Genomic DNA, 17,464 nt, shown 5'->3' on the forward strand with positions numbered 1-17,464 from the left:
GAAGAGTGATTCTTAATAAATCCAAAAGAACGTAGCTTAAAATAATGGTATGATATGTTGGAAATATCTGAAAATGTAATAGAACCAAAGAAAATATGTACCCCAAACGATGCCCAAATGGTGTGACTTTCAGGGTATTATTAAGGAATACTTTTGCAAGGAGCACCGGCAACTTTGAAGGATATGGGACACACTTACATTGGCCAGACTTGACGATTAAAGAGAAATGAGACTATTTCCCTCACTAGTACTTCAAAGACTCATTGAAACTGTAGGCATTATATGATAACATACCTTAAGTAACACTTTTTTGTGATGCATCATGTTTTGACTGTATATTTTAATTTTTATCTATGACATTACATGTTTTAAAAGATTTAATTAAGATGAAACTAATTTGAAGACTAGTAGAGACTCTTTTCTTGTATGTTAAACTTCTTTCACTTACTATATCTGGATTCTCTGCATTCAAATTCTGATATGTTTGTGTGTGTGTGTGTGTGTGTGTGTGTGTGTGTGTATGTGTGTGTTTTGTTTCATTTTTGGCAAGTATATATAATGCTGCTTCAGTTTGTTCTCGGTTATCCAAACTGATTTTCAATAACTCTGAGCACTGTACTGAAGACATGACAAGATAGTATTTTATCATTTTGGGCTAACCAGCAGACTTATGACCAGGATCCTGTTTAGGAAAGATTTATACACAATAACCAGACTTGACCATTTAAAAAATGTTGACCCTACTCAAGTAGAATGATGTTATTTATAACACAGAGGGTGGTAGACATACAATTAATCTTCACAGCAGTGGCTCTATGGATGGGTTTCCTTCCACTGAAAAGGGCTCCATCTTCAAGAAGTTGGGATCCTCCACCTACAAAACCTGCCCATTCTGTTCCAAGGCAAAGCACTAATGATATGTGAAGTCAAGGTACATGGTACAGCCTCTCATGGATTAGAGTAATGAGCTGTTTGAAAAGGAATGCTGCACCTTAATTTCAGGAAGCCATGTGGAAAGTGAGTAGTGGATGGGCATCTGTACTGAACACTATCTTATTATTTCATTGTTAGGAAATAATTCTTCAGCTTCTAATGAGTGAGGTAATAAGTAGATAACACCAGAGTGAGGAATGCATTCCTTTTAATCCATGTTGATACAGTGTCCCTCTTTTTAGATTTACTTTTTTAATATTTTAAGAAAAATGATTTTAGTATCATAATGGTACATTCAATGAATGTTAATATTTCCAGAAAATCTATTTTAAATGTAATAATTGTACATGCAATAAGCATTAATATTCCAAGAAAAACTATTTTAAATATACTAATACTGGAGACCCAGTGTACAAATTCGTGCATGCGTGGTGTCTGGCCTTCACACCCCAATCGCCGGGTTGGCCAGGGGAAGGCGATGCAGGTGTTTGGTTGGCTGGCCCAACCCCGATCGAGTGGGGGATCAGATGGGGGAAGATGAAGGCTAGGGGAAGGGGCTGTGGGAAGCTTACTGGCTCGCGGGTCCTCAATCATTGCAGGGGGTGTGGGGGGGCGGACAGAACAGTGTGGGGCTGGCTCCAGGGTGCAGCCGGGACAACAGCTACACAGTCCCACCCCATGGTTGATCTCCTGGTCAAACTCCTGTTTGAAGGGACAATTTGCATATTAGACTTTTATAATATAGTGTTACATGCAATAAAAATTAATATGTTAAGAAAAAAAATTAAATATAATATTACCAAAACAGTGCAAACCTATTTTATCAGAAAAGTTGTAGGAATTATTAAATATCTGAAAATAATAGGATTCCTTCTACTGTATTCTAAAACATATTTTTTTTTACTCTGGCACTATTTCATTCATCTCTTTCATCTTTTTTTTTTTGAAATATTTTTTATTGATTTCAGTGAGAAAGGGAGAGGGAGAGAGAGATAGCAACATCAATGATGAGTGAGAATCATTGATCCTCTGCCACCTGCACGCCTCACAATGGGGACCAAGCCCACAATCCAGGCATGTGTCTTTGGCCAGAATCAAACCTGGGACCCTTCAGTCTGGAGACCAATAATCCATCCACAGTGCCTAACCAGCTAGGGCTTTTTTTTTCTTTATTGATTAAGGTATTACATATGTGTCATTATCCCCCATTTGTCCCCCCTAACTCCTACTCATGTCAACACCCCCACTGGTGTCTCTGTCCATTAGTCAGGCTTATATGCATGCCTATAAGTCCTTTGGTTGATCTCTCCCCCTAACCCCACCTTCCCCCACCTTCCCTGCAGCAACTGTTTGCAGCAAAGATTCAGGATCTGGAAAAGTGGATGAACTCAAATGAATACACTAGAAAACAATTACAAATTTACAAGGCATGGGGAGCCAGGTGAAGATATTTCTCTCTAGTAAAGAGGCTCTCTGAAACCCAGGACCCATCAGCTTTTATTTACTTGAATACACATTTGCCCTTTAGCAAAACAAACAGGCATATCGATGGTAAAGTTTGGTAAACCATCAAAATATTATCATGGTGCGAGGTTGCTTTCAGCCATTTTGCGAACAGCAGGGTAACAAAATGCTGATTTTCAGCCATGCTGAATATCAAAGTCCATTCGCCTTCTGTGGGACTTCTCTCATTGATATGTTCACTACTCTTGGTCTTTCCTCTACATTTCCCCCTTTTTGCTTTCTTAATTAATTTAGAAAGGTGTATGCCATTAGCTGGGCTCAGATCCTTTTAGGACTTCATTCTGCATCTTCAGACTGGAAGCAAACATAGAAGAACAAGAAAGAAAGACACTAGTGGTTATTCTAAAAAGGAAATATAGGGAGATTCGACGACAAAGATTGAGTTCTTTCATGTCCTTCTAAATATTATTGTCAGGTATTTAAGGAATTCATTCATAGTAGGCTTCGTTTGGAGCCATTAGATTTTTATGGATCCCTTTCCCAGTCACTGTTAGCTTGTGACATGACAGCAATGATGTTCGAGTTCTGGATGGTGGACAAATGGTGAGAAATGACAATGCATGTCTGACTTTTTTTGGCTTTGTCATGGGCAACCTGCACCAATGCACAGCTGATGAGTGCTAGCATGGCAAGCCGTCTTCACCATCCCCCATCTCTGGATGTTTTCCTCTGACTCCTCAGTGTTTTGCTTGGGGCCACTGCTATCTGTGGTTGCAGTAGTCTGGTCAGTTCCTCTCTCAGATTCATGTTGCAGGAATTAGAGAAGTTTTCTGGAAAGACACAAGTATATCCTCAACCAAAGGTTAATAAAGGACCCTTGTATAAACCATACTCAGTATCTTTCCATTTAAACAGAACATTTTCCTTTAGCTTACTCTTTCACTAGTGTCTTTCCATAGGTGTCTTGCCATGAGCATTACAAGGGAAAAATTAAAAGTAATTAAGGCTTTGTGTAGTCTACTTATAGGAGATTTCACTATTCCCCCACTTTTGTTTTTCAAGTTGGGATTTAGAGGCCCTTGTAGCAGATATAACATGCAAGGGGGACATTTCTTGATAATCTGTTTTGTCTGCTGTACAATATTTTGGCAGACTAATGTAAAAGTTGATGAGATTCCCCTGACCTGTTTCTTTAAAATAACTAATTGATAGGCATATTCATTTCCTTTTGTTAAAGGACGAGGACTTGTTCAAATAGTAGAGATAGGCATAGGTCACAGCCATTTAAGTTGAGTAGTTGCAGTTCTGTTTACCAGGCTGGCAGCATAGGCAGATCTGCCGGGAGCCGGTCCGTGCTTGCTGTTTTCAAGGGACCTGGCATATATGGCATACTGTTCTTAATATGTTTGCTCACCTTCTTGGCATTATGTGTTTTAACCAAGGTCTCTGAGAAAGGTTGTTTCCCCAGGTAGGGATTTTCCCCTGAAGTTAGGGAGGGAATAAAACCTCTTAACTAAGTGCCAGGCGGGTAATTAATCACTTTAACTACTAACAATCATGCTTAAGCTACATAATCTTTACTCCCTGGAATGGAGATAAGAAACGCCCTAACCTTTGTAATAGAGATTGTTGGATTGAATCAACTGGTATAAATACAGATGTAACAAGACAGCAAGACAGAACTTAGGAGACAGAACTTAGAACACAGAACTTAGAAGACAGAACCAAGAGAGACAGAACCTAGGCACAGAACCTACACAGAATGTTACCTAGAGACAGAAGAACTTGGCTGGAGAGAACATGGCAAAAGATCCTGTACAGAAACTGGCAGAACTTTGCTGGAGAACCTGGAGAACCTAGCAAGAGAACATGGACACAGAACCTGGCTGGAGATTCGAGCAGAACCTCTCTGGAGATCCAGACCAGAACTTGGCTGGAGATCCTGGCTGGAGATCCTGGCTAGGCTGCTGATCAACTGAACACTGTCTCCGTGTCCTTCCTTCTTCGCCGACTCCGTGTACGCCTTTGGGAACCCCTGGACCTGCTGGGGTTGGACCCCGGCACAGATCAGAGATAATATGAAGAGGCTTTTGGAAATCCTGCAAGTCAGCATTGATCCTTTCTAATTCGATTCTTTGCACAGAAGTATGACTGGTCTGAATGACTTGATCTGAATTCATTGTATCATAAGCAGCTTTACCATGAGATGAACTATCAGTAAAAACAGTGACTGCTCCAGGAATAGGTTTCTGCCTATTACAACTAAGTTCCCCTGAATATTCTTTTATTTTCATTTGCTAATTTAAATCAGTCTAACATAAGGCTTCTTTCCTAACTTCCTTTGTCATTGGATGGGGACAGTAAATGACACTAATAGGGTTTCTGCTATCAGTCTTTGAGTATATTGACATAAGCTTTCTTTAAGGAGGCAAAATGCAAATTGTTTACTTTTCTTTCTGAGGCCTAATACATTTATTTTTAATTACAGTTTTCTAGATATTTGAAGGGAATCTCCTTCCGTTTTTTCTTCCAGAGAAACTTATAGGCCACAATTAGAGAGTTTCTTTTCAAAGCCTTTTTCTTTCTTTTAAATAGAGCTACAAACTTGGTTCCTTTTCAGAAATACCTATAAGAGAGACGTATGCTGGCCAATAGTGCAGTGCATTCAGATTAAGTAAAAGTAACTCTCTTTTTTTATGGTTTCTTACTAATGGTGAGATTTAATGTTTGAATAATAACTCTTTTTTTACCTTGTAAATAGCAGAAGAGATTTAAAAAATTCTCCTTTTTATTAAGCTTAAAATTTACTTTTAAACAGCATTCTTTTGGCTAGTGCTCATTTGCATAGGTACAGAAAATTTACTCTGGACTGTGTCAGAACCAACTGCTAATCAAATATCTGCTTCTCGTATAACTGAGTTTATATGAGACCTTGATTATATTGTAAAAAGCTAATTTGTTAAGTGACTAAAGTATGCATCTTTATTGAGAAAGCAAAGTAAGTAAACTTATACGTTTGACCTATGAAGTCCAGATGTTGCACTACCCCCTGGCCTATCTAAACATCAGGCTGTCAGGGCTCCCATGTTAAAATTCTGCTGCTGAATAATCCGATGTTGCTTAAGAAGTACTCAGCAACTTGTCCTGCCCGCCCTTAGAGGTTGATACTTTTATAACATTTAAAATATGTGTATGTAAAGAGAACACAGTTATTAATTTTTATTTGATGAAGCTTCAAGTGATTTCCACAATATAAGATCGGCGTAAATTGGTATAAAAATATTTCTTTTCCAAAATATTTCTTTTAAGAAGAGTAAACTCTTGAATTATCCCAGGGCACTTGGAAAGTTTCAATGCTATTTCTTGGTTAAAGTCTTGAAATTTAACATGGAAAGACTATCACAAATATGTGTAACCCAAACATTACATTATACATTTGTTGTAAGTATTCTAAAATAGATCAATTAAATTTAAACTGGTTTTTATATTAAAAATTTGGTTCAGACCAAATAATTATTCCTCTTTTTTAATCAATCCAATTAAGTATTATATCCTACGATGAAATTTTACCACACATGGTACACATAAGTACTACAATATATTTTGTACTACTATTTTTTTCCAGAGAAGTCCCAGGAAGTCTTTTTCTTTTTTTTTTATTATTCATTTTGTTTTGTTTTTTAATTAAATCTTTATTGTTCAGATTATTACATTTGTTCCTGTTTTTTTAACCCATAACTCCCCTCCTCCCAGTTCCCGCCCCACCCTCCTCCCTCACTCCCCACCCACTGTCCTCATCTATAGGTGCTTGATTTTTGTCCAATTTTTTTCCAGTCTCTTCCCGCATCTCCCACACCCCTTTCCCCACCAAGAATAGTCAGTCCATTCTCTTTCTATGTCCCTGATTCTATTATGATCACCAGATTATTTATTCACTTGATTCTTAGATTCACTCGTTGATAGATGCATGTTTGTTGTTCATAATTTGTATCTGTACCTTTTTCTTCTTCTTCCTCTTCTTAAAGGGTACCTTTCAGCATTTCATATAATACTGGTTTGGTGGTGATGAACTCCTTTAGCTTTTCCTTATCTGTGAAGCTCTTTTTCTGACCTTCAGTTCTGAATGATAGCTTTGCTGGATAAAGTAATCTTGGTTTTAGTTTCTTGGTATTCATCACTTTGAGTATTTCTTGCTATTCCCTTCTGGCCTGCAAAGTTTCTGTTGAGAAATCAGCTGATAGTCGTATGGGTATTCCCTTGTAGGTAACTGAGTTTCTTCCTCTTGCTGCTTTTAAGATTCTCTCTTTGTCTTTTGCTCTTGGCATTTCAATTATGATGTGTCCTGGTGTGGTCCTCTTTGGATTCCTTTTGTTTGGGGTTCTCTGCGCTTCCTGGACCTGTAAGTCTATTTCTTTCACCAGGTGGGCGAAGTTCTCTGTAATTATTTCTTCAGATAGGTTTTCAATATCTTGCTCTCTCTCATCTTCTGGCACCCCTATAATTCTGATGTTGGTACGCTTGAAGCTGTCCCAGAGGCTCCTTATACTATCTTCATATTTTTGGATTCTTTTTTCATTTTGCTTTTCCAGTTGGGCGTTTTCTGCTTCTTCGGATTTCGAATCTTTGCCTTGATTCTTGCGCTCCTCTGGTCTGCTGTTGGGTGTCTGTATAATATTCTTTATTTCAGTCAGTGTATGCTTAATTTCTAGTTGGTTCTTTATCACAACATTGAGGGTCTCATTAGATTTCTTGAGGTTCTCACTACATTTATCGGCGGCTTCTAGACAGTTCTTGAGAGACCTTAAAAGTGTGGTTCTGAACTCTATATCCTCCATGGACAATTTTGTCCTGTTTCTTTGTCTCCGCATTTTTTATGCTTTCTTGGTGCACCCCCTAGTGTTCTTTGTGCACAGTCTTGTTGTAGTTAAGCCTTGATTGTTGTTGGCAATACCGGGGGTGATTTGACCTCCAGGCTAACTGGCTAGGAGAATCTGCTGTGTCTGCAGTGGGAGAGCTTCTGTGCTGGATCTCTAGGGCGGTGCTAATCTAGCATTTGCGTGAGGCTATCCCGCAAATGGCTGTGTGCAGGGCTTGGGCGGGCCGGGTCTCCGGGGATCTACAGGGCATGCTGGAGCAAGCAGTTATGGCTGCTCTCAGTTCCATCCCTGGGGGATCTGCCTCACAGAGTCCCAGCAACCACTGCAAACCTCAGAGAGAAAGCTGTCTTCAAGTTCTGACCGAAGCCAGACAGTCCCGCTTCTCCCGTTTGAGTCTGGGTCCCTAGAGACTCACCCGGATCTGGAGTTCAGAGTCTGAAACTCCCTCCCGATTGAAAACAACAACCGCGCCCTCCGCTGCCAACCCGCTCCGCGCACACTCCACACCTGAGTATTTCACTTCAGCACTGTGCCTCCTCTGAGTCTGGGTATGATATTCTCTTTCCTCCTAGTTGTAGAATTTCCAGTCAGCCAGCCTTCCTGTGGTTCTGGATGATGTCCGTTCCGTCTTTAGTTGTTTTTTGAAGTGGTTTTTCGAGGCAGCAATCTCCACCGTTAACCTATGCCGCCATCTTGGTTTTCTCTCTATCTATTTTCTTGATAATGAATTTCTATACTTTATGCATTTTATCATTACAACCATATAATTTCTCCCAATTTAATTTGAACTTTTAACTCTTGGAAGCCTTAAACTTTAGGTGGCAATTTAAATACTTAGCATTTCTTAGATTAGTAATACCTTCACATTTTTAAGGATATATTTCCAATAAAATTAACAAAGACTTATTTAATTAATACATTCAAATCTGTCCTTTATTTTTTCATTCTAGGCAAACTCAAATTAATATTTCAGTAGTTTGTTATTTCAAAACATTTAGAGATTTAATAAGTTTTATTCCTTAATGTAACCAACTCCAAGTTTTTAAGTTACCAAAACTTTAGAAGTGTATGTTTACACATATGAGGTTGCCAAAGAAGTAGGAGGAGAAGGGAAGAAGGCCTGTAGGCATTTGAATTTTAAAACCACCACATTTTTCCTTCAGAGGTTAGATATAAGGTTGCTCTGCCAGGTTCTCTGCTTTTACAGGGAGAAGATCCACTGGTCCTTTCCTCCAACAGAGAGTGCAGTCAGCCTCTCCTTAGTGACTGCACCCTCACCATCAATATATTAATTTATCATTACTACTGAAAAGCTTTGCCACAAAGCCTTCATATTAGTTATATCTATCTATTTAACTTTTAACAATTTTGAGATTCCAAAGCCAGTTATCACCATCTAAGGCGTTTTACTTTGGCAAATTTTGCAGCAGAGAAAACTTACTGGCTTTCATTGGCTTTAATGTTAACCTTGGAATATGGTCCATTATTATTTAAGAACTGCCCTTTATTATGGAAACACTAATCTTATTGCCTAAACACAGCCTGTATATTTTCCTTGTGTCATTTTCTCCATCTTATAAAGAAAAACAGTCTTGGGTTTGTACTATAGCATCTGTGAGGAGATAGGGGTCAGTCCAAGAGGCCACCCAAAATCGGGTGGGATGCGACTTCCCTTAAGCCAGTGTTTTTCTCTTCACGGGTACAGAAACCCCAGAGATATCCCTTAAATTGTGAGGAATGTCTCATCTATCCAAATTTCAAAAGACGGTCTGGGAAATAAAATGAGGCTTTTAATAACACTCTCAAGAGTGGGCATACATTTTACGGGATCACCAAAAGACTAGTAATTAATGGGTTGGGAGGTGTTTTAGATATTAATAATGACCTGTCCATCTACTGTTTCTTTTCTTATTAAATTAAATTGAACGCATGCTTAATAGACTAACAATAAAAAACCAAGACAGATTGATAATAATCAGCAGACAAGTGCCCATAACATAGAGACAAGGCTTCATAAATCAGAGTAGTTTTCATGGGTCTTATCGTATTCTGCTCTTCATGGCATTGACTGTACTCTAAAGTTATTTTTGATAAAATCTGCCTGTCCCAAGGTGTCATATGGTCATTTTCAGACAAAGCATTAAAGAGTCCTTTTTTAAAATGACTGTTAACCCCATTTTTTCTAGCTGCTGAGCCTTTCCACACTAAAGGTGAAGGAACCAGGGCTTAGGTATTACAGACTTTTGATCCCCAATACGAATTAGGCATAATGCAGTGCGAACAAGAGCCCACATAGTTTAAGATGAGAAGGTTACCTTTTTTCCTTGAGCCTGATTTAAGAGAGTATCTTTTGATATTTTAATTTCTTTATCCTTGAGCATGCAAGTAAATGTTTACAATTATTATCATTATCATTATCATTATTATTATTATTATTATTATTATTAATTTATTAATTTTTTTATTTTTTATTTTTTTGCTTTATACTCAAAGTTTTCCTCATTATGGCCTGGCAGAAATAAAAGATTTTCCGCCCATTTTATGTTTCACAGTTTCTAAAGCTGGCATGGGCTTTGTGCACAGAGAATTTTCCCCTCCTTTTCAGTGCACTTCTCAGCTTTCTGGTGAAATGTCTTCCTTTTTCACTCTGGTGAAATTTCTTCTCCAGATGCCCCACATTGGGCGCCAGAATGCTGCAACCTTTTGCAGCAAGGATTTAGGATATGGGAAAGGAGGTGCACAAAAATGAATACACTAGACAACAAATATAAATTTAGAAGACATTTGGGAGCCAGTTAGAGACCTTTCTTTCTAGCGGAGAAGCTCTCTGAAACCCAGTACCCATCAGCTTTTATTGACTTGGCTTTACATTTCTCATATATGTCCTTTAGCAAAGCAAACAGGCATATCAGCAGTGAAGTTTGCAAAACATTAAAAGGGTTATGAGGTTAGGAGATTACCTTCAGCCATTTTGCCAACAGCAGGGTAATATAATGCTGATTTTCAGCCCTGCTGAATATCAAAGTTCATTAGCCATCTATGGGAGATACATATGCATATACATATACATATACATATACATATACATATACATATACATATACATATACATATACATATACATAAATGTATGTAGGGGTGTGTGTGTGTGTGTGTGTGTGTGTGTGTGTGTGTGTGTGTGTGTATATACTAGAGGCCCAGTGCACAAAAATATGTTCACTGATGCAGGGGTGTCCCTCAGCCCCACTTGTGCCCTCTCACAATCTGGGACCCCTCGGGAGATAACGACCTGCTGGCTTAGGCCTGCTCCCATATGGCAGAGGGCAGGCCCAATCTCTAGGTGCAACCTCTGGTCGGGCTTAAAGCAGGGCCGATTGGGGTGTTGGGACGCTGCCCACTGTCATGCACAGAGCAGGGCGGATCCGGAGGTTGTGATGCCACCCCCAATCATGCTCAGGGTAAGGCCGATTGGGGGGTTGGGGTGCCACCCCCTGTAGCACTCAAGGCAGGGTTGATGGGGAGGTAGAAGCACCACCCACTGCCATAGACAGAGCAGGGCCCATCAAGGGGGTTGGAGCTCCATACCCTGTCACACACAGAGCAGGGCCAATCAGGGTGTTTCGGAGCTCCTCCCTGTCATGCACTGAATAGGGCCTATAGGGGAGTTGGGGCAATGCCACCTGTCACACACAGAGCACCTCGGATCAGGGGGTTGGAGCACCACCCGTCACACTCAGGGCAGGGTCCAGGAGGTGGTTGTGGCTCCACCCTCTCACACACAGAATAGGGCCCATGGGGGGGTTGGGGTGCCTCACCCTGTCACACACAGAGCTGCAGGGCGATCATGGGTTTTGGGCACTGCCCCCCCTCAGGCTGCTCCAGGGGCCAGGAGGACTCATGGCTCTGCTGATCAGAGTGCTGGGAGGCCTCGCAGCTCCGCTTGACACAGTGTCAGTGAGGACTTGCTGCTCCTCTGATCCCTTTGCTGTGAGGCTTTGCGGCTCCGCTTGACACAGGGGCAGTGAGCATTCACTGCTCCACTGCTCCAGGTGCTGGCAGGCTCCACTGATCCCGGTTTCAGGAGGCCTCACTTCTCTGCTCATCCCGGTGCTGGGAGGCATATTACCCTCTTACTATGTAGAATAGAGGCCTGGTGCATGGTGGGGGCTGGCTGGATTGCCCTTAAGGGTGTCCTGGATCAGGGTGGGGTTCCCGTTTGGGTGCCTTGCCAGCCTGGATGAGGGGATGATAGCTGTTTGCAGCTGGACACACCCCCTTCAGGGTCGGGGTCCCCACTGTGGTGCCTGGCCAGTCTGGGTGAGGGGCTGAGGGCCGTTTTCAGGTTGGCGGGTGACTGAAGCGCCCAACCTGTCCGTTTTTTCTTTTTAATTGTGGGACTTGTTTACCTTCTATGGCTGTCACTGGAACTGAGAGCTAAATTTAGCTCTGAGGCTTGGCTCCAGTGCAGAGGCCTCGGCTGCTGAAAGCAGGTATCTGGGTTTCTTAGGGTTCTATTATCAAAACTCTGTTGCAACTCCAGTTCTGCCGGCTGGCTGAAAGCATGGGGTTTGTTTAGTGTCTATAATCGCAACATAGTTGCTTAGAGTGCAAGCACACAGCCCAGCAGTGGCAGGCGGGGAACCTTGGCTTCTTCCTTCACTGGAGCAAGATTGCCTCCTGTTCGCTTCAGCTGCCTGGCTGCCAACCGACATCATGGTTGGCCGTGAATTTGTATATTGCCCTGATGAGCCAATGGGAAGCATGTCAGAGGTACGGTTAATTAACATCTTTGTCTGTTATTGGAAAGGATATGTTTATGTATATGTATATGTATATGTATATGTATATGTATATGTATATGTATATGTATATGTATATGTATATGTATTAAATACTGTTGGTCTTTGCCTCCAGCACCTTACTCTGAGGTTTGACAGTCTGATCGATGCTTCTTTGTGTCTGGATGTCTTGTTGCCCATCAGTTAGCATAGTTCATTATATTCCACAAATGAGTGAGACAATGTGATATTTATCTTTCTGTGACTGGCTTATTTTGCTTAGCGTAATGTTCTCCAAGTCCATCCATGCTGTTGCAAATTATAAGAGTTCATTCTTTGTTATAGCAGTAGAGTTTTCCATTGTATAGGTGTTCCACCGTTTTATAATCCGTGCATCTGCTAATGGGCACTTAGACTGTTTCCAAATCTTAGCTATTGAAAATTGGGCTGGTATGAACATACAGTTGCATATATATGCCTGATTAATGTTACTCATTTCTTGGGATATATATATATATGTATATATACATAGAAGGGAGGGTACTTAATCAAATGGGAGCTCCATTTTCAATTTTTGGAGAAAACTCTATACTGTTTTCCACAATTTTTGCAGCAGTCGGCATTCCCACCAGCAGTGCACAAGGGTTGCTTTTTCTTCGCATCCTCTCCAGCACTTGTGGTTTTTTATTTTTTATTTTCTTCTGACAGCTATTCTGACTGGTGTGGACTGGTACTTCTCTCCTTTTGATTTGCATCTCTTGGACTGTTAGTGCCTTTGAGCATTTTTTCCTATGTCTCTTGGCCTTATGTAGGTCCCCTTTCAAAAAGTGTCCATTTAAGTCCTTTGCTGATGTTTTAATTGGATTGTTTATCTTCCTATTGTTAATTTGTGTGAGTTCCCTGTAAACTTTGGAATTCAACACTTATCAGAGATACCACTGGCAAATATGTTCTCCTATGCAGTGGGCTTTCTTGTTGTTTTGTTCAGGATTTAGTTTGCCGTGCAAAAGATTTTTATTTTGATGTAGTCCATTTGTTTATTTTCCCCTTTGTGGGCATTGCCTTCGAAACTGTGTCAGTAAAGATATGCTAAGACATATGTCTGATATTTTGCTGCCTATGCAATCTGCTAAGATTTTTTTATATAGATTCCCAACTAACGTTCAAGTCCTTTATCCACTTTGAGTTTATTTTTGTGTATAGTGTAAGGTGGTGGTCTGGTTACATTTTCTTGCATATTTCTGTCTGATTTTCATCATTTATTGAAGATACTGTCTTGACGCCATTGTATGCTCTTGCCTCCTTTGTAAATTAACAATAAAGCGTAATGACTTGGGTCCACTTCTGGGTTCTCTGTTCTGTTTCAGTGGTGTATATGTCTTTTCTAGTGCCCGTAGCAGGCAGTTTTGAGAATGGTGGCATTATAATATATCTTAATATCTGGTATTTTGATCCTTCCACATTTTTTCCTTTTTTTATTTCTTAAAGTATTACAAAGAGTATCATATATATCTCCTTTTTTCCCCCCGCCCTTGACAATCCCCTGGCCTCCCCTACCCCCCAGTGTCTTATGTCCATTGGTTATGCTTATATGCATGCATACAAGTTCTTTGGTTGATCTCTTACCCACCCCCCTCCTGCCCTCCCACTCTCCCCAGCCTTCCTGCTGTAGTTTGACAGTCTGTTCGAGGCAGCTCTGCCTTGGTATCTATTTTTGTTCATAAGTTTATAATGGTCTTTATTATCCAGAAATGAGTGAGTACATGTGGTATTTTTCCTTCGTTGACTGGCTTATTTCACTTAGCATAATGCTCTCCAGTTCCATCCATGCCATTGCAAATGGTAAGAGTACCTTCTTTTTTACAGCAGAATATTATTCCATCGTGTAGATGTACCACAGTTTACTAATCCATTCATCTACAGATGGGCACTTAGGCTGTTTCCAGATCTTAGCTATGGTGAATTGTGCTGCTATGAACATAGGGCTGCATATGTCATTTCTGATTGGTGTTTCTTGTTTCCTGGGATATATTCTTAGAAGTGGGATCACAGGGTCAAATGGGAGTTCCATTTTTAGTTTTTTGAGGAAACTCCATAGGGTCTTCCATAGTGGCTGCACCAGTCTGCATTCCCCCCAGCAGTGCACAAGTGTTCCTTTTTCTCCACATCCTCTCCAGCACTTGTCGTTTGTTGATTTGTTGATGATAGCCAGTCTGACAGGTGTGAGATGATACCTCATTGTTGTTTTGATTTGCATCTCTCAGATGATTAGTGACTTTGAGCATGTTTTCATATGTCTCTTGGCTTTCTGAATGTCCTCTTTTGAAAGGTGTCTATTTAGATCCTTTGCCCATTTTTTGATTGGATTGTTTATCTTCCTTTTGTTAAGTTGTATGTGTTATCTATAAATTTTGGAGATTAGGCCCTTATCAGATATGACACTGGCAAATATGTTTTCCCAGGCAGTGGGTTTTCTTGTTGTTTTTTTGATGGTTTCTTTTGCTGTGCAGAAGCTTTTTATTTTGATGTAGTCCCATTTGTTTATTTTCCCTTTAGTTTCCAATGCCCTAGGAGCTGTATCGGTGAAGAAATTGCTTTGGCATATGTCTGAGATTTTGTTGCCTTTGGATTCTTCTAGTATTTGTATGGTTTCCCGTCGTATATTTAAGTCCTTTATCCATTTTGAGTTTATTTTTGTGTATGGTGTAAGTTGGTGGTCTAGTTTCATTTTCTTGCATGTATCTGTCCAAATTTCCCAATACCATTTATTGAAGAGACTATCTTGACTCCATTGTATGTTCTTGCCTCCTTTGTGAAATATTAATTGAGCATATTGGTTCAGGCCGATTTCTCGGCTCTTTATTCTATTCCATTGATCTATATGTCTGTTATTGTGCCAGTACCAGGCAGTTTTGAGAACAGTGGCTTTGTAATACAGCTTGATATCTGGTATTGAGATCCCACCTACTTTGCTCTTTCTCAGGATCTCTGCCGCTATTCGGGGTCGATTTTTATTCCAGATGAAATTTTGGAGAGTATGTTCTAGGTCTGTGAAATATGCCATTGGTATTCTAATGGGAAGTGCGTTGAATTTATAGATTGCTTTGGGAAGTATGGACATTTTAATGATGTTGATTCTACCAATCCAAGAGCATGGTATGTTCTTCCATCTCTTTATGTCTTCCACCATCTTTTTTTTTCAACGTCCTGTAGTTTTCTAAGAAGAGGACTTTTACCTCTTTAGTTAAGTTTATTCCTAGGTAGCATAATTTTTTTGGTGCGATGGTAAATTTGATTGCTTTTTTAGTCTCTCTTTCTGCACATTCACTATTGGTGTATACAAATGCCATAGATTTCTTGGCATTAATTTTGTATCCTGCTACATTGCCGAATTCTTTTATTAAGTCTAATAGTTTATTTATGGAGTCTTAGGGTTTTTTAAGTATAATATCATGTCATCTGCAAATAAGGACAGTTTTACTTCTTCTTTTCCAATTTGGATGCCTTTTATTTCTTCTTGTCTAATTGCAATGTCACATACTTACAGTACTATGACGAACAGGAGTGGTGAGACTGGGCATCTCTGTCTTGTTCCTGTTCTTAGGGTAAATGGTGTTAGTTTTTGTCCATTGAGTATGATGTTGGCTTTGGGTTAGTCATATAAGGCTTTTATTATATTGAGGTATGATCCTTCAATTCCCACCTTGCTGAGAGTTTTCATCAATAATGGGTGTTGAATTTTGTCAAATGCTTTTTCTGCATCAATTGCTATGACCTTGTGGTTTTTTTCTTTCAATTTGTTTATGTGATGTATCACGCTTATTTATTTGTGGATATTGTACCATCCTTGCATCCCTGGGATAAATCCTACTTGATTTATATGTATGATCTTTCTGATGAACTGCTGGATCCAATTTGCTAGGATTTTGTTGAGGATTTTGGCATCTATGTTCCTGAGGGATATTGGCCTGTAATTCTCTTTCATTGTGTTGTCTTTATCTGGTTTTGGTATTACGGTGATGCTGGCTTCATAGAATGAGCTTGGAAGTGTTCCTTCCTCTTGGATTTTTGTAGTATTCTGAGGAGGATAGGTTTTAGTTGTTCCTTGAATGTTTGGTAAAACGCCCCTGTGAAGCCGTCTTGTCCTGGGCTTTTGTTTGCTGGAAGCTTTTTGATGACTGCTTCAATTTCTTCCATAGGTATTGGCCTATTGAGATTTTTAGATTCTTCCTGATTAAGTTTTGGAATGTTGTATTTTTCTAGGAATATGTCCATTTCCTCCAGGTTGTCTAGTTTGTTGGAGTAGAGTTGTCCATAGTATTTTTTTTAACAATCATTTGTGTTTCTGTGGGATCTGTTGTTTTTTTGCCTCTATCATTTATGAATTTGTTGATTTGGGTCCTTTCTCTTTGCTTCTTGGTGAGCCTTGCTAGAGGTCTGTCAATCTTGTTTATCCTTTCAAAGAAGCAGCTCTTGGTTTCATTGGTTTTCTGTATTGTCTTTTTGGTCTCTATTTCATTTATTTCTGCTTTAATCTTTATTATCTCCTTCCTTCTGCTCACTCAGGGCTTTTCTTGTTGCTCTCTTTCTAATTCTTTGAGCTGTAGATTTAGATGATTTACTACCATTTTTTCTTGTTTGTTGAGATAGGCCTGTAGAGCTATAAACTTCCCTCTCAGGACTGCTTTCATTGTGTCCCAAAGGTTTTGGATTGTTGTGTTTTCATTGTCATTAGTTTCCAGAATGTTTTTAATTTTCTTTGATCTCATTGGTAACTCAATCAATGTTTAATAACATGCTATAGAGCTTCCAAGTGTTTGAGTATTTTGAGTTGTTTTTATTGTAGTTTATTTCTAATATTATGGCCTTGTGATCTGAGAAGCTGCTTGGTATGATTTCAATCTTCTTGAATTTGGGGAGACTTTGTTTGTGACCCAATTTGTGGTCTATTTTTGAAGATGTCCCATGAGCACTTGAGAAGAACGTATATTTTGTGGCTTTGGGATGAAGTGTTCTGAAGATGTCAATTAAGTCCATCTGATCTAGTGAGTCATTAATGATTGCTGTTTCTTTGCTGACTTTTTGTCTAGCTTGATTTATCCAGTGATGACAGTGGTGTATTAAAGTCCCCTACTATGATTATATTGTTGTCAATATCTCCCCTGATATCTTCCAGGAGTTTTCTTATGTATGTTGGTGCTCCTGCATTCGGTGCATATATGTTTATAAGGGTTATATTTTCGTGTTGTATCGATCCCTTTAGTATTATGAAGTAGCCTTCCTTATCTCTTTTTATGGCCTTCACTTTGCGGTCTATTTTGCCCGATATAAATATTGCTACCCCAGCTTTCTTTTCCTTTCCATTTGCCTGAAAGATATTTTTCCATCCCTTCACTTTCAGTCTGTGTGAGT

This window comes from Myotis daubentonii, chromosome Y (assembly GCF_963259705.1).
Source record: "Myotis daubentonii chromosome Y, mMyoDau2.1, whole genome shotgun sequence".
NCBI lineage: Eukaryota > Metazoa > Chordata > Mammalia > Chiroptera > Vespertilionidae > Myotis > Myotis daubentonii.